Genomic DNA, 16,922 nt, shown 5'->3' with positions numbered 1-16,922 from the left:
TGAGCAGAGTCTGGACAAGTTAGGGCTTCAGCACCTAAGAGTTAGAGTGGGAGTGCTCAAGCACAAAAGTAGGAATATTGAGAGAACTGGAAGCTGAGTCTACAGAGTATGGCAGAGCAGCAAGAAGTTGGAAAAGACAGGAGTTACAATGGCAAGGAGCTGGTTTTGAAAATGCAGGCACCCAAGAGAAGTGGGGTTACCAAGGACAGATTTCTCTAGCAACACAATTTTGAGGATAACAAACCTTGCAATAGCATCAGGACTTACGTTCTGTGCTTAAATCCTGTAGACGAGTTCAAATTTTAGTTTGCATGTCACTCTTTCCCTGACAGTGGAAGGAAATATTCTGTGGATGTAAGCTCCTCCAGGATGGGACCATCAGATTTCCACAGATTAAGATCAAGTAATTCACTGTCAGAAATCCCTAAACATTTGTGAGAGACAGCAAGTTACTTTGAATAAGAACCAACAGAAATTTTACATTTAGATATCCCTGTTAGAGATTTCATACATTAGAATTATCAGCCAGGCACAATGGCTCATGCCTACAATTCCAACACTTTGGGAGGCGAAGGCAGGAAGATTGCTTGAGGTTAGGAGTTTGAGACTAGCCTGGGTAACACAGCGAGACCCCATCTCTACAAAAAAAAAAAAAAAAACAGCACCTAAAAATTAGCCAGGTATGGTGGTGTGCACCTGTAGTCCCAGCTACTTTGGAGACTGAAGTCAGAGGATTGCTCGAGCCCAGGAGGTCAAGGCTACAATGAGCTGTTATGCCACTGCATTGTATTTAGCCTGGGCGACAGAGCAAGTCCCTGTCTTAAAAAAAAAAAGAAGAATGGCTGGGCGCGGTGGCTCAAGCCTGTAATCCCAGCACTTTGGGAGGCCGAGACGGGCGGATCACGAGGTCAGGAAATCGAGACCATCCTGGCTAACACGGTGAAACCCCGTCTCTACTAAAAATACAAAAAACTAGCCGGGCGAGGTGGCGGGCGCCTGTAGTCCCAGCTACTCGGTGGCTGAGGCAGGAGAATGGCGTAAACCCAGGAGGCGGAGCTTGCAGTGAGCTGAGAACCGGCCACTGCACTCCAGCCCGGGCGACAGAGCGAGACTCCGTCTCAAAAAAAAAAAAAAGAATTACCAGATATAAGTTATAGAATAGCTATATATATTTACATACCTAAAACTATCGGTATAAACATGTAAAATGAATATTTTAACATAATTAAACATTTTTAAAATCCAAAATGAAAAATGTAGTTGTTCTAATATGAAATTCAGTGGAAAGATGAAACAGCAGATTAGACATTTGAAGAAAACTGAAGATTGGAAACTGAAAAATCAATCCCAAATGAAGATGGAAAATATAAAAGGGAGATTAAGAGATACAGAAGATGGAATGGAGACTCAAGAGGAAACAATGAGAGGCAATATTTAAAGACATAATGGCTGCAAGTTTCTTGGAGATGAAAAATATCCAAGCTGTACAGTATTTCCCAAACGGGATAAATATAAATGTATATGTAGAACCATTGTGAAATGGCAGATCACCAAAGACAACATCTTGATACTATCCAGAGAAAAGGGACTAAATATCTATAAAGGAAAGACTAACAGCTGACCTCTCAATTGCAACAATGGAAGTAGTGGAATATGACCTTCAGAGTGTTGGGGGGAAAAAGGTTAACCTAGAATTACATAAAAATAAAATTATTTTCATAAGAATTACGGCATATAACATTTTTTAAAAGGGGAATGCTTGCTGCTCTAATGGACATTCTGAAGAATGTGCTTGAAGAAGAAGAAGAATGATCCCAGAAGGGTGACACAAGATAAAAAAAGGTTTGTGATACATAAAATGGCAAACACCTAGGTAAATCTAAAGAAACCAAAGAGATAAAAGAAGGAATTGTTGGATTTTGAGTTTTTTTGTTTTTTCTGAGCACAAATTCTAGATAGCAGTGGCAGGAAAGTCAGGATAGTGAAGACCAGAGCTACACAGTATTGTGTAGTCTTTTTATTGTTGGAATGTTAAGGTATTAACTTGAGATTTTAGGTTCACTGTAAAATGCCAAGGCTATTCACTGTATAGTGAGTATAAATTCTAAACCAAAAGACAAGATGGTAGAAATGAATCCAAAGCACAATTAATATAAATGGAGCAAACTCACTAGCTAAAAGCAGGATTTATAATATTAGATTTTAAAGAGAGAAATCTGGTTGTATAATGTTTACAAAAAGATACATCTGAAATAGAAGTACATGGAGAAACTGACAGTAAAAATATGAGGAAAAATATGTGTTGCAAAATCCACTCAAGCTAAAGCTATGATAGCTTCACCTAATATCAAAGTAGATTTTAGACACACCATGTAAACCTAAATGTCAACAAGAGTAGAGAGAGTTTCTGTTTCATATCCACCTATGCACATAGCCTAAAGGTAACTTTATAAAATATTTTAAATAATTTTCTATATGAAACAAGTTTGTGTACATTGAACCTTCAGAAGGCAAAGGTGTCATTATCACAGCCACTCATGTAGACAGTCTCTGGTTGTTTAACATCATTGTCATTCCCGACTTTGAATTTATGCGCTGTCGATAAGTAATCATTGTTTTATGTTCATTTACACATAAATACTTATCAGTAAAAAATAGAACATACCATTAATACAGTGAAAAAATGTGTTTGGGATAACTAAGCCGCACAAGTAGCATCACCAGAATACCTGGATCATCTGTTAACAGCAACAACAAACAATGGCAGGCTTTCAGTTCATTTTTGATGCTGGTTTTTTTTGTTTTGTTTTGTTTTGTTTTTCTTGAGACAGGGTCACCCAGGCTGGAGTGCAATGGTGTAATTATAGCTCACTGCAGCCTTGACTTCCAAGGTTCAAGCGATCCTCCCACCTCAGCCTCCTGAGTAGCTGAGACTACAGACGTGCCACAACTGGTCTCGAACTCCTGTGTTCAAGTAATCCTCCCACCTTAACCTCCCAAAGTGCTGAGATTGCAAGTGTGAGCCACTGTGCCCAGCCCTGTGTTTTCATTAAAAGGTTACTGCGTGTGGGGCACAGTGGCTCAAACCTGTAATCCCAGCACTTTGGGAGGCCACAGCGGGCAGATCACCTGAGGTCGGGAGTTCGAGACCAGCCTGACCAACATGAAGAAACCCTGTCTCTACTAAAAATAAAAAAATTGACCAAACATGGTGGCACATGCCTTTAATCCCGGCTACTCAGGAGACTGAGGCAGGAGAATCACTTGAACCTGGGAGGCAGAGGTTGCAGTGAGCCGAGATTGTGCCATTGCACTCCAACCTGGGCAACAAGAGCGAAATTCCACCTCAAAAAAAAAAATAAAAGCTTAGTGTGGCCAGGCACGGTACCTCACGCCAGTAATCCCAACACTTTGGGAGGCCAAGGTGGGTGGATGGCTTGAGGTCAGGAGTTCAAGACTAGCCTGACCAACATGATGAAACCTCATTTCTACTAAAAATACAAAGATTACCTGGGCACGGTGGTGTATGCATGTAATTCCAGCTACTGGGGAGGATGAGGCAGCAGAATTGCTTGAACCTGGGAGGCAGAGGTAAAGAGCTGAGATCGTACCACTGCACTCTAGTCTGGGTGACAAAGCGAGACTTCATCTCAAAAAAAAGAAAGGTTACTGTACACTGTTTTTTTGTTTTTTGTTTTAATTGAAAAGAAACATCAAAAGCAATTGAGAAACCAGGAAGCAGGAAGTGAGTTCTCTATGGATGACGAGGCAGTCTGCTGGATGGCTTTTCAAATGGTTTTTACAGCGACATCTGTCTCATAACAATGGTTGTCTTAGAAGTCTCTCGGCCGGGCGCGGTGGCTCAAGCCTGTAATCCCAGCACTTTGGGAGGCCGAGATGGGTGGATCACAAGGTCAGGAGATCGAGACCATCCTGGCGAACACGGTGAAACCCCGTCTCTACCAAAAAATACAAAAAACTAGCCGGGCGAGGTGGCGGGCGCCTGTAGTCCCAGCTACTCGGGAGGCTGAGCCAGGAGAATGGCGTGAACCTGGGAGGCAGAGCTTGCAGTGAGCTGAGATCTGGCCACTGCGCTCCAGCCTGGGCGACAGAGCGAGACTCCGTCTCAAAAAAAATAAAAAATAGAAAAAAGAAGTCTCTCTTTGATTTTATAAATTGATTTTATTTCCCAAGTCATTTTATGAAATCAGTATAATCTAGATAAAACAGACAAGAAAAGTACATTACTAGCAAATTTAATTTGTATTGATGCAAAATAATAAAGTATTATCAAATCAGGTTCAGTGATGTTTGAAAAAGACATCAAATTGGGTTTATCCCAGGAATGCAAGGATGGCTTAAAATTAGAAAGTCTGTAGTTGCCATACTAACAGATTGAAGGAGAAAAAGTAGGGAAAAGCTAATCTCGTATTTGATTTAAAAAAAAAAATGGGAGGCTGGGCGTGGTGGCTCATGCCTGTAATCCCAGCACTTTGACCTAGTCAGGCGAAATCAAGACCATCCTGGCTAACGTGGGAAACCCCGTCCTACTAAAGAATCACACAACAAAATTAGCCGGGTGTGGTGACAGGCGCCTGTACGTCCCAGCTACTCGGGAAGGCTGAGGCAGGAGAGAATGGCATGAACCCGGGGAGGTCAGAGCTTGCCGTGAGCCAAGATCACGGCACTAGGCATCCAGCCTGGGTGACAGAGCGGGACTCCCATCTCAAAAAAAAAAAAAAATTGGGGGGGCAGGGGGGTGGATTTCTTTGGCCTGATAAATGTTTTTTATATTTTTTAAAACCAAAAGCTAAAACACAATACATATAATTCATATGAGAAACTTTGGAAGCATTCACTTTTTAAAATTGAGAATAGGCTAGGATACCTGTCACTACTATTTTTCAGTATTGTATTTGCTACTCCCTAAGTGGCATAAGGATTCAAGGGGGAAATAAACTGGCCACTACTTGCAGATGATGTGATTGCCTATCTAGAAAACTCAAAAGACTGCAATTTGCCAGCAAAAATAGTTTACCCAAGATACTGGATTAAGAAGACAAAAGTTGATGGTACGTTGATACACCATCAAACAATTAGAGGGCATAATATTCAAAAAACAACTTTTACAATGGTAACAAACTAAGTTACCTAAAAATAAATAAAACACTGGCCGGGCGCGGTGGCTCAAGCCTGTAATCCCAGCACTTTGGGAGGCCGAGACGGGCGGATCACGAGGTCAGGAGATCGAGACCATCCTGGCTAACAGGGTGAAACCCCGTCTCTACTAAAATACAAAACTAGCCGGGCGAAGTGGCGGGCGCCTGTAGTCCCAGCTACTTGGGAGGCTGAGGCAGGAGAATGGCGTAAACCCGGGAGGCGGAGCTTGCAGTGAGCTGAGATCCGGCCACTGCACTCCAGCCCTGGCGACAGAGTGAGACTCTGCCTCAAAAAAAATAAATAAATAAAACACATACAAGACCTGTACAGGAAAAACCTTACTGGGAGACATTAAAGAACTAAATAAACGTAGACATACCCATTTTATGATATGATGTCAGTTTTCCTGAAATTGGTCTGTAGATTCTCTGCAATCCCAATCAGAATCCCAATAATTTTTTGTGGAACTTTACAAGCTCACTCTAAAGTTCACGTAGAAGAGCAAAGGATTAAGAATAGGAAATTCCTAAAGAAGAAAGGAGAATTTGCCCTACTAGTTACCAACACTTAAAAAGATATGGCAATTATTGTAATTCTATTATGTAACTATATATTAAGTAATTAGATAAAATTATGTAGCTATAAACATATAAGACTTAAAAGGTGTAGTATTGGTGCATATTAGAAATAGGACAAAAGAGTCAAGAAACAGGCCCACATGTATCTGGAATTTTAACATGTAGAAGAAGAGACATAATTCAGTGGAGGAAGAAGTGTTACAGAGTTTCCTAACTACATAAATAGAGTTAGGAAAATTATTCATGTGGAAATGTAACAACATTGAATTCCTGTGTCACACCATACATAAACATCTCAAATAGATTGAACAGGAAGTGTCAAAAGCAAAACAAATCATTGAGAATATGTTACAAGAAAACACTAAAATGCAAGAAAGATTGATATATCCAACTATAATAAAATTAGGAATTTCTGTTTATCAAAAGACACCATAAAGTTAAAAGATAAGGCACAAACTGGGCCAGACACGGTGGCTCACGCCTGTAATCCCAGCACTTTGGGAAGCCAAGGCGGGTGGATCACGAGGTCAGATGTTCAAGATAAGCCTGGCCAAGATGGTGAAACCCCGTCTCTACTAAAAATACAAAATTTAACTGGGTGTGGGGGCACACGCCTGTAATCTCAGCTACTTGGGAGGCTGAGGCAGAGATTTGCTTGAACCCGGGAGGCAGAGGTTGTAGTGAGCCAAGATTGTGCCACTGCACTCCAGACTGGGCGATAGAGTGAGACTCCATCTCAAAAAACAAAAAACACCTAGAACCAGAAATACCATTTGACCCAGCAGTACCATTACTGGGTATATATCCAAAGGAATATAAATCTGTTACAAAGATACATGCACGTGTATGTTCATTGCAGCACTATTCAAAATAGCACAACATGAATTAACCCAAATACCCATCAATGATAGACTGGACAAAGAAAATGTGGTACTTACATACATGAAATATTATGTAGCCAGAAAAAGGAATGAGATCATGCCTTTTGCAGGGACATGGGTGGAGCTGGAAGCCATTTTCCTCAGCAAACCAAACACCACTTTTTCACTCGTAAGTGAGAGCTGAATGGTGAGAACAAAAGGACACAGGGAGGGGAACAACACACACTAGGGCCTGTCAGTAGGAGGTGGAGGTAGAGGTGCAGGAGGAGAGAGGATCAGGAAAATTAGCTAATACATGCTGGGCTTAATACTTAGGTAATGGGTTGATAGGTGCGGCAAATCACCATGGCACACGTTTACCTATGTAACAAACCTGCACATCCTGCACATGTACCCCAGAACTTAAAGAAAAAAAAAAAAAAAAAGCCCAACCACAACGGTAATCAGAGAACTAAAATCAAGATCACACTGAGATACAATTTTGCACCCATTCAATTGACAAAATTTAAATTTTGATATCAAGTGATGGAGTCCAACAATGTGTTCCCTTGAAATTGCTGTGGAGAGTGTAAAGAAGTAACTGCTTTGGAAAAACAATTTGGTACTATAAAGTTTGAACATATGCATACTTGGGTACCCAGCAATTTCACTTGTATTAAAAAGGAACTGTTATACATGTTCACCAAGTGTCATGAACAAGAATGTTCATAGCACTGTTTGTAGTAGCAGAAACTGGAACTTAAATTCCCATCAGTGGGAGATAATGGCTTAATAAAATATGACATATTTACACCATGAAATATTATAGATCAATGAAAAGTAACTGCAGCTATAGGGAACAATAGAAAGAACAAAATATGTGAAAAAAAGCTAATCACAGAAAACTACATACAACATGATATTCTTTTTCAAAGTCTATTACCAAGCAAAGTAATAAAACTTTGTTAAGTAAGGGAATGTTAAATAAAAGACGGTGGTTATTTGGTGGGAAGGCAGAAGAATGAGATCTGTCGAAGTGCATTGTAGGATTAAAGTTATTGGTAGTAGGGGAAGCCTCCAGTTTGGTGATTTCACTGGCCTTCCCTTTTTCAGTTTTCATTCCCAAACTCGTCCTTACAATCACTATTCCATATATCTCAGCTCCCTGCTCCACTCTTATTTCTTTGTGCAACTTTGTTAAAACCTCAGGCCCAACCTCTTTTATTTATTTATTTATTGAGATGGAGTCTTGCTCTGTCGCCCAGGTTTGAGTGCAGTGGTGTAATCTTGGCTCACTGCAACCTCTGCCTCCCAGGTTCAAGTGATTCTCCTGCCTCAGCCTCCCGGGTAGCTGGGATTACAGGCGCCTGCCACTATGCCCAGCTAATTTTTGTATTCTTTAATTAGAGATGAGGTTTCACCATGTTGGCCAGCCTGGTCTTGAACTCCTGACCTCAGGTGATCTGCTGGCCTCAGCCTCCCAAAGTGCTGGGATTACAGGCTTGAGCTACTGTGCCCAGCCCAACCTCTTAAATTCATCTCTGCATCCAAACAACCGTGCTAACTCATCTCACTATTTTGAAGTAAGTATTTACTATTTAAACTTGCCTGTGTAGTTGCTCTCAAACTTCAGCGTGTATTAGAATCATTCAGAGGACTTGTTAAAACACATCAGCCTCACCCCTAATTTCTGATTCGGTAGATGGGGCCTGAGAATTTACATTTCCGGTAAATTTCCAGGAGATGCTGATGCCTCTGGTTAGTCGTAAAACAAGTCTCCATAAATTAAAAGGACTAAAGTTTTTGTTGTGGTGGTTTGTTTTTTGAGACGGAGTCTCACTCTGTCACCCAGGCTGGAGTGCAGTGGCGCAATCTCGGCTCATTGCAACCTCCACCTCCCAGGTTCAAGTGATTCTTCTGTCTCAGCCTCCTGAGTAGCTGTAACTCAGTAAACTCGGCTCCCTTGTCATGCTTATTCTGAAAGGTAAGATTTGTTAAGAGATGTTTAGTACATAAGAGGCTAGACCGGTTATACCATTTAAATCATTTTTCTTTCTCTCTTGTACGCATACACATGACAAGTTGTTGTAGTTGCGTTTGTGTAAATTAAGTATCAGCACTGTTTCTCTCCCATGTGTGAACACATGTAACCATAGAGCCAGAAAACCAGGATATCGAGCTCACCTTGGCACCAGGCTTACCTAGTGCACTTTTTTCTTTCTTTTTATTTTGAGATCAGGTCTCACTCTGTCACCCAGGCTGGAGTGCAGTGGCGTCTCAGCTCACTGCAACCTCTGCCTCCCAGGCTCAAGCGATTCTCCTGCCTCAGCCTCCCGAGTAGCTGGGATACAGGTGCCCACAACCATACCTGGCTAATTTTTGTATTTTCAGTGGAGACGGGGTTTCACCATGTTGGCCAGGCTGATCTCGAACTCCTGACCTCAAGTGATCCACCCACCTTGGCCTCCCAAAGTGCTAGGATTACAGACATGAGCCTCTGCGCCCGGCCTCCTAGTGCACTTTAAGTGTTCCTACTCTTGTTGACTTTTTAGACTTTGCCTATTTTTGCCTTTCTACTAAGATCAACTTTACTCATTGCTTCTCATCCCATATTCAGGTCACTGAAGTCATTGCCTGCTTGTAGTATTAATGAATTTTTCACCTTTTTAAAGTAAATATAAATAGTGGCTGATTTGTTTTTCTAAGACCACCAGAGAGAGCACAAAAGAACCAGCGAGTAGGCAAGGCTAAAAGCAAAACTGCAAATTTATTCTTTGGTCATCTAGCTCCAGGGAAAAAGGTATGGGGTGAAGTCTGTCGGCCTCCGGCAAAGGAGGCCGAGAGAGTCACCTGGTAGAGCTCTCGGGCAGAGTTCCTAATGCAGTCCCAACAAAGGTGGGGGCTGAGGAAGCCCGCCCTGCGCGTCTGCCTGGAAGCGGCTTTTCTCGGATCGGAAGGGCAATAGGCGCGTGGGGCACTGGCGGTGTCGGGGGGATGCTCCGCAGGTGCCACCAGGTAAATCTTGGTCTTTCGGATTGACCTCAACAACCATGGCGCTGCCTGATTAATCTGCACCTTCGCGGGCGTCAGCTGCATTTTCGCGCACGCGGGAAAAGCCGGTGATGAAGAACCTGGAAATGCACCATCTTGCCTCTGTTCGTCCAAACAGTGGCCATATGCGGTGGTGCAGGCCTGTAATCCCAGCACTTTGGCAGACAGAGGCAGGAGGGTTGCTTGAGCTCAGGAGTTCGAGACCAGCCTGGACAACATAGCAAGACCCTGACTCTATTAAAAAAAAAAAAATGCTGGGTGTGGTGGCTCACGCCTGTAATCCCAACACTTTGGGAGGCCGAGGCAGGTGGATCACTTGAGGTCAGGAGTTCAAGACCAGCCTGGCCAACATGATGAAACCCCATCTCTACTAAAAATATAAAAATTAGCTGGGCTTGGTGGCATGTGCCTGTAATCCCAGCTACTCGGGAGGCTGAGGCAGAGAATTGCTTGAACCTGGGAGGCAGAGGTTGCAGTGAGCCAAGATCGTGCCACTGCACTCTAGCCTGGGCAACAGAGCGAGACTCCGTCTCAAAAAAAAAAAAAAAAAATTAGCTGGGCATGGTGGTGTGCACTTGTAGGCCCAGCTACTCAGAGACTGAGACGGGAGGATTGCTTGAGCCCAGGAGGTCAAGGCTGCAGTGAGCAAGTTTTCACCACTGAGGGTGAGAGGGAGACCGTGTCTCAAAAAAAAAAAAAAAAAAGCAATTAAATACTAATATCTTATAATTAAGTAGTCTCATATATATGATCTCATTTAATCCTCAAGAGTACTCCTGTGAAATGGGTAGAGTGCAGTTGTCCTGGCTCACATGGTTGCTAAATGGCAGAGCCAAGACCAATCTCTTGCCTGGTGCTTTTTCTGCCTCACTGCAAACCTTTTTAAAAATTGATTTTAAATTAGACCAGTCAACAGTCAGCTTCCAAAAACATCAGATGAAAATAGATAAAAATTAAAACTTTTTTAAGGAATATTACATCAGTGGTATGGCATATTATTGCATCACATAAGGAGATATGTAATGTCAAGTATCTATTATTTAAGTTCAATCACACGGTTAAGGTGGATCATCAGAACTCTCTTTGTAAAGATGTATTTTTCCTTTGTAAATAGTAAGCAACTTGAGATAATACTTGAGATTATTTATTCTATTTCCCAAAAATCTTCCTTTCAGTGGTTTTATCCTTCCAATTACCTTCATCTGAATAAATCATTACATTGGGAGTTGCAAAATAATTTTCTAACTCTAGTATTCCTTCTGTATTGATTAGCAGACATTCTTAGCTTGTTCTTTCTTAAGCTTTTGCTTTTCTTCCCTCAGTTTTCTTTGCTTTTGTGGTTGGTATGGTTGTGTATTACTGTGAATGCATGGATTTTTAAATGTATTACACTTTTTTCTTGGATGCTTAGATTGTCCCAAACTTCGACCCCATTGGTCTTTGAGTACCTCCTTGCTTTCTAAAACTAAAAGATGTTCCAGGCGCACTTTATACAGTTCCAAGCAAACCTGGAATTTTGTGAATTCAGTGAAGACTTCTTGGAGGTCTTGGTATTTAGACTGGCACTTGGATAGAAACTCTGAATTACCTGAATGATCAGGGAGTCTGAAAGCTCCTAAACCCCTTGGAATTTTCTGGGTGATGGGAGCATCTTTTGTCCTAATGAGATGATTCTTGGCAGGCTGCTGAATAGCCTCAGATGAGGGCAGGTTGCCTTGGGAACCAACCATGTGATTAGAGGGGTTAGTCCCAACCCGCCACCAAGGTCCAGAGGTGCTGAAAGTTGATACCAATGGCCAGTGATGTAATCCATCCTGCCTACATAATGAAGCCTCCATACAATCCCAAAAGAAGAGGGTTTGGAGAGCTTGCAGGCAGCTGAGCATGTGGTGATTCCAGGAGGGAGGTGTGCCTGGAGAGGCCATCAGTGCCCTTCCTACATATTTGATCTATGCATCTCTTTGTTCAGCTGTATCTTTTGTAATATCCTTTATAATAAGCTGTTAAATGTGTTTCTGAGTCACGCGAGCTGCCCTAGCACGATAGTGGAACCCAAAGAGGGGCTGGTGAGAGCCCCAACGTTTTGCCAAAGATATAGGTGACAACCTACTACTTGCAATTGGTGTCTGATGTGAGGGGGGGCAGTTTTTGTGGGAATGAGCCCCTAACCTGTGGGATCTGATGCATATATCTCCAGGTAAACGGTGGCAGAATGGAATTATAGGACACCCAGCTGGTGTCTCTGGGAGAATTGCTAAGTTTGTGTGGGGAAATACCCCACATTAGTGTCAGAAGAGTTGTTTAGTAGTGTGTGGGTAGAGGGAAAAAGAGGTTTTTTCCTCTCCGAGTCACCTTTTCCCTCCTCCTTTTTCACCAAGTGCAAGCTTGAGCCTCCTGAAATGCCAGTTTAAATATTGCCCCAGAAATGCCAATGAGGATTACGAATAGAAGTTTATGCTTATGAAAGATGCCGGGGTCTCTGTGGCTAGAGATCAGCTGAATGGGGCTCTTGCAGTGATGCCTTACAATCTTGAGATTCTGATGAAGGGTGTGTGTCTGTGTGTGTGTGTGTGTGTGTGTGTATCTGGGAAGGGAAGAATGAGAAGGTGTTCAGGGGATCAGAAGATCTTTCAATAGCTCCACAATTGGCAGATGAGATTAAAACTCCAGCAACAGGAAAAGTCAGGGCCACTGACAATTGGAAATATTGGCATGAGGCACAGAGGTCTCTTGGCTGGATTAGGACCATATGGGTAATAGGCTGACCCCCACAGCTGTTCATCTTGATAATTAAAGTAAATCTTGCACCTGTGAAACAAAATTAGCTCAGAAACCAAACACAACCATTGGTAAAGTACAATGTTGCTTTGAACACAAATGCTTACTATCAAGAGGCATGTAGTTTAAGCAGCATTTAAGTTTGGAGGAAAGGCTAAACGATTTCTGGCTATTAACTCTTTGTCAACTGGGCTGATTTAAAGATAATTCAAAAACTCTCAAAAGGTCTCCTCAATAAGCCAGATACAAGTTTTGCCTTTAAGTGTTCTCTTTAGTAACTGAATGGAATTATATTTGAAGAGTACAACTGAAGTTGGTCCTCAGGCAATGTCCTGTGAGGTGAGCTTCAGTGGTGTGGTTCAGTGGAAAGAACACTGGATTGAATGACTGAGACCTCAGTCCGTCTCATCTCTGCTGCTACTAAGAAATCTTCTCATTTCTCTACACTGCTCTGATATACCAAATGGGGAGACTGGACCAGAGCACTGAAGCTAAGATTTCATGAAACGTATAATTAAATCCTTGAACTCTCAGAGTAATACCAGAGGTTATCAATGAAAGTGTCTTCCAGTGAATGTTTCAAATACCCAAATGGAAGCAGCCATATTCATGAAGACTTCAACTGTTTAAAAATGCTAACATGTGGCCAGGCAAGGTGGATCACATCTGTAATCCCAGCACTTTGGGAGGCCAAGGCGGGCGGATGACAAGGTCAGGAGCTTGAGATGAGCCTGACCAACATGGTGAAACCCCGTCTCTACCAAAAATACAAAAATTAGCTGGGTGTGGTGGTGTGCGCCTGTAGTCCCAGCTACTCAGAAGGCTGAGGCAGGAGAATCGCTTGAACCTGGGAGGCGGAGGTTGCAGTGAGCCGAGATTGTGCTACTGCACTCCAGCCTGGCTGACAGAGACTCCGTCTCAAAAAAAAAAAAAATGCTAACATGTACAAAGCGGATCCACATTATCTTCGTAGAAACTATCTTGCATAGCTCAGTAATATTACTTACTTGCTAAAATGTAGGCCCCAAAAGAAGCTGGCTTCAAGATCCAAGTATGCTCATCTCTCAATAAGGTGGGTGTCCACTTAATATAGGATTTTTCACAACTCAAGCGATAAGTCACGTTGAATCACTAATTTACAATGTATTGTTTTCAAAGTATGTCAGATTCTTTTCACTCTAAGTAGGGCCTGGCCTGTAATCCCAGCGCTTTGGGAGGCCGAGGCGGGTGGATCACGAGGTCAGGAGCTCGAGACCATCCTGGCTAACCCGGTGAAACCCCGTCTCTACTAAAATACAAAAAAAAAAATTAGCGGGGCGTGGTGGCGGGCACCTGTAGTCCCAGCTACTCAGGAGGCTGAGGCAGGAGAATGGCGTGAACCTGGGAGGCGGAGCTTGCAGTGAGCTGAGATCGCGCCACTGCACTCCAGCCTGGGTGACAGAGCGAGACTCCGTCTCAAAAGAAAAAAAAAGAAAAAAAAAAAAAGTCTAAGTATTAGCAATTTTGCCACAATAAATATGATTTAGTTGTGAATGAACACTCCGTATCTTGAGTGAATTTTAGTAGAAAATCATCCAACTATAAACCTCTATATTTAAAAGATGGAACAGTCTTCAAAGAAATAGACAGGCCGGGCACGGTGGCTCAAGCCTGTAATCCCAGCACTTTGGGAGGCCGAGACGGGCGGATCACGAGGTCAGGAGATCGAGACCATCCTGGCTAACAGGGTGAACCCCCGTCTCTACTAAAAAATACAAAAAAAAAAAACTAGCCGGGCGAGGCAGCGGGCGCCTGTAGTCCCAGCTACTCCGGAGGCTGAGGCAGGAGAATGGCGTAAACCCGGGAGGCGGAGCGTGCAGTGAGCTGAGATCCGGCCACTGCACTCCAGCCTTGTCAACAGAGCGAGACTCCGTCTCAAAAAAAAAAAAAAAAAAAGAAATAGACAAATAAGGACTAGGGCCTGCTCAGGTGAAGAACGCTTGAGGGGCCTGAGCCCCAAACAGAATTGCTGCGGAGCCCTGCGCTTCTTTGCTGAGAGTGAGAATGTTCCAGTAGTCAGATTTAATGACTTCCCAAAAGGGTTATTAACAATGGATCCAATTCCAACCACTTCTACCCCTTTTGAGAACACTCAAGCATGTGAAGCCAGGGATGGAAGGAAAAAACAGGTTACAGTGCTACTAGTTACCCTTCGAATAGGCATTTTTCCTTATTTCAGTATTTGGAATTAAGCTGATTTAACCATATGGGTGGCTTACGGAGGATTTATAAAAACTAGCATTTTAATTCCTTTAGTTTCAAGAAATGCCTACAACAATGCCTCATTCTCAAAACAAACAAAAGAAAAACAGCCCAAACATACCCTCTGACCCCAGATTGATCTTCAAAATCAATTCTCCTGATCCAAGCTTTACAAATGTATAGGCAGCAAAAAACAACAACAAAAAACAGACCAAGATGTTGACACGAGTAGCAAGGGCCAGATTTTTATTTTCCCTTTATCTGAATTTTTCTAGCTATCTAATGAATACATCTTTTAACCAGAAAATGAACAGACTGAACAAGCCATATTACATCTTAATCAGCTATGCTGGAAAAAATGTGGGCCAGGCACGGTAGCTCATGCCTGTAACTCATGTTTTGGGAGGCTTAAGTGGGAGGATTACTTGAGGCCAGGAGTTTCAGACCAGCCTGAGCAACATAGTGAGACATGTCTCTACAAAATAGAAAAAATTAGCTGGGTGTGGCGTCCTGAACCTGTAGTTTTGCTACTTGGGAAGCTAAGGACAATCAGTTCACCCTGAGTTTGAGGTTATAGTGAGCTATGATCATGCCACTGCACTCCAGCCTGGGTGACAGAGTGAGAACCTTTCTCTTAAAGTAAGCACAGCAAGAAGCTGAAATGAAAAAAAAAAAAAAAGTACCAGGAAGCCGAGGCAGTAGAATCACTTGAACTCAGGAGGCAGAGGTTGCAGTGAGCCAAGATCGTGCCACTGCACTCCTGCCTGGGCTACAGAGTGAGACCCCGTCTCAAAAAAAAAAAGAAAAAAGAAAAGAAAAAACCCCAACATACTGGTTATTTCTGGGTGACTTATTTACGTATTTTCCTAATTTTCTGTATGTGTAGGTACTGACCTTTACTAAGTGCAAAAATAAACTTTGGTAACTGCAGTGGTCACTGAATGGGGAACTTTGCCGCTAGTCACTAGAACCAGGGGAACACTAGAGAGCACCACTGTTCCTTAGTCCGTATGTGGAGATGTGTGATGCTAGGGATCAAAGATGTGTCCAGAAGGGAGATACAGACCAAAGCTTCCTTATTCCTAGGCCTCACGGCTGGGTGGGACAGGTTCTCCCTGACAGGATTATTTTTCCCGTGTTCTCCCCCAGCTCTAAACAATACTGGGTGAGTGTCCTATGTTTTGTTCAAAGGAGAAATACCACTTGTCTTCATGGCACCAACACTTATCCCCACTCCATGGTCAGCAGAATGGCAGTGGAGGTCTGCTCTTCGCAAAGTCCCTCTATGAACCAGTCTGACCCTGCCCACCAGGCCACAACAGGAGATCGTCTTTCTAATCTAGTGCTAACCTCTTTTCAGATGTTTCAGAACTGTGACACCTGTTTCCAGAGCAGTGCAGTTACCAGTGGTGATGTCTAGCTTGGATTCAAGTCCCCTGTAAAGACCACCTGCAGGCCCAGTAATCTTCATTTAAAGTGCTCTTTAGGCCAGGTGTGGAGGTTCACGCCTCTAATCCCAGCACTGTGGGAGGCCAGGGTGGGCAGAGGTCAGGAGTTCTAAACCAGTCTGGCTAACATGGCGAAACCCTGTCTCTACTAAAAATACAAAAAAATCAGCTGGGTGTAGTAGTGGGCACCTGTAATACCAGCTACTTGGGAGGCTGAGGCAGGATAATCGCTTGATCCCTGGAGGCAGGGCAGAGGTTGCAGTGAGCTGAGACTGGGCCACTGGACTCCAGCCTGGGCAACAAAGCAAGACTGTATCAAAAAATAATAGATAATAAATGAAATGCTCTTTAGCCTGTGAGTATACCAGTAAGCCTAACAAAGAATAAAAAAGAACCAGGGATATGCAGATTCTACAAAAGCTTTTAACATCCAGAAATTAAAATCTGTTGATCTGCTGCTGCTATTAATTTACCAGCATCATCTTCTCTGCTCAATAAGCTCACTGAGAAAATCACATACTTAGAACATTTTAATGTCTGTCAAGCTGGTGCCTTTCAAAAGGTCCAAGCTCATCACTTCTTGTTTAATAGTAGACATATTAATAAATCTCTCATATGAATCCTTTCAAACTGGACACTAAATACGATGTTGATGTTAACAATGGTTCTCAAAAGCTTTTGCTCTTTCCATGAATTTATTAAAATAAAAAACTATGTATATATAATGGAAATAAAGCTTTATTAGCTGCAATGATTTGCATTATTTATAATTATGTATGTTAAATGTAACATAATTATAACAAAAC

Source organism: Rhinopithecus bieti, unplaced genomic scaffold (assembly GCF_001698545.2).
Source record: "Rhinopithecus bieti isolate Rb0 unplaced genomic scaffold, ASM169854v2 scaffold_1467, whole genome shotgun sequence".
Classification (NCBI taxonomy): Eukaryota; Metazoa; Chordata; class Mammalia; order Primates; family Cercopithecidae; genus Rhinopithecus; species Rhinopithecus bieti.
Note: the sequence above shows the minus strand (reverse complement) of the source record.